Genomic DNA, 2,053 nt, shown 5'->3' on the forward strand with positions numbered 1-2,053 from the left:
GAATGTTGCATGTGCTTTACATAGAACTTTAATCATGCATGGTCAATTCTATGTAAATATTCACTTAGCACTTGTATTCAGAGGCCAACTAATTCACATGTGCCAACTGGAAGAAGAAGAAGAAGAAAAACATTATTTAGAAGCCTATGCCTATCTTCTGGCAATCCATGTAAATACAAGTGTTAAAAAGTCGCCGGTATCTAAAGATGGACACAGAATCTGCAAAACAATCTAGGAGTGAAAGAAAACAACACTTGTAGGAGACTGCGAGTAAAGATGTGAACTATGCCAGGGCCCATCCTTCCAGGTGCCAAAGGGCTTGTGGAACGCGCGCCTTCCGCTCAGGATTAAGGTGTTTTTCTGGCAATTGTTCCGCAATAGATTGCCCACTTCGGCTAACGTCGCCAAACGCAATGGGCCGTCGACTGGTCTGTGTGCGATTTGTAACGTCCTGGAGGACGCGACCCATGTTTTCTTCCAATGCCCTCTGGCACGTTTTGCTTGGAGTGCCGTCCGTGCTGCAGCCAACTCCTCCTGGGATCCCCGGTCAGCGTCTGACCTCGCAACCATACTAGGCTCGTTTCACGGTGGCAACAGCCGCGTGCTCTGGAGTTGTTTCGGTGCCTTGACCTGGGCAGTCTGGCTCACTAGGAACAAACTTGCTATCGAGGGTATCTTCCCTTCTCACCCTGCTAACATAATCTACAAATGCAACCTTCTTCTGCAGCAGTGGAGTCCGTTGGCGAAGCGCAAGGATGCTGAAAAACTGAAGCTCGCCCAAGATCGCCTTCGTCAGATCTACGTTTTGGCTAGGGAGCCATCTGCCACCTCTGCGCCGTGAAGTGGCCTTTTGTCTTGCGAGCGAGCCTGCGTGCTCTATGCTCTGCCTCCGGGCCTGTATTTTGCCTTGCTGCGTGCTACTGCTGGCCTGGTCTAGACTTGTGCGCCTTCGGGCGGTCGTGGTCTGAGCCTCCGTGCTCTGTTTCGAAACTTATGTCTGAGCCTCCGAGCTCGTGTTCGCGGTCCTAACGCTGTCTGTTACGCTGCCTATGTTGTGGGCTTTATTAATTTAAAGCCGGACGCTTTTAGCGTCTTCGTTCTAAAAAAAGTAAAGATGTGAGTCCCAAGTAAGTATACCATTCCAGCGTGAGCTACCAGCTCCAAATTCACAGCAGCCGACAAACCTCCAAGAAGCACGCAGCGGCCGCTATGGTCATCGTCACCGGTACACTCTGCACAGCTGCCACAGCACTGCCCCAGCTCACCTCCTTTGCAGCAATCACTCGAGTATGCTGCAGGCCTCACAAGTGCTGTTTTCAGTGAAGGCATGCTTCCAAGCAAAGGAACGTTACCGCCGAAAGAGTCAAGCAGCAGCCAGACGAGGCTGGGGATTGCTATCCTAGGCCGGCAATCACAGAGGAAATCACAGCCGCTGATGCTGAGACGCTTCACCGACTGGGACGAGATCTTGCAAAGGGATAATATACAGGACGCCATGATCAGATCCTCCAGTGCCGGGCAGCTTGCGAGATCGAGAATGTTTGCTTCTAAAGCCGTATCAGTGAGCTCCAGTTTTCTCAAATGCCGGGAGACCAGAGGAGGGTTTCCCAGTCTGATGAAGGAGACGTTGAGCACCTGAGCTTGGCCCGACAAAATCCGTCGGATCCAAACTTGGACGTGCGCGTCGTCTTCCTCCACCAATCCGTCGAAGTCCAGCTTGGCCTCTTCCAGAATCGGACCATGGTCGCCGGGGGGCAGCAAGGCGTGCAAGAAATCCTTCAGATGTTGGGGCCTGTCCCACCCGTCCTTGGGGCTGATGCGCAGGCGACGGATGGATCTCCAGGCGTGGCGCCAGCGGCCGGCGAGCACGCTCGTCCGGACCGCGTCATTCGGCGGCACGAAGCCGAGGACGTGCTGGAGGACGCCGTCCGGCAGAGCGCTGAGCCGATCTTCGCTGCCCGGCATGGATGCTTTACTGTCGAACGGGTAGTGAGCGCCACCGCGCTGGGTCGATGCTGTTGTGACAAGAAAACAATGAGGAAATGAAGCAAAG

This window comes from Triticum aestivum, chromosome 4D (assembly GCF_018294505.1).
Source record: "Triticum aestivum cultivar Chinese Spring chromosome 4D, IWGSC CS RefSeq v2.1, whole genome shotgun sequence".
Taxonomy (NCBI): domain Eukaryota; kingdom Viridiplantae; phylum Streptophyta; class Magnoliopsida; order Poales; family Poaceae; genus Triticum; species Triticum aestivum.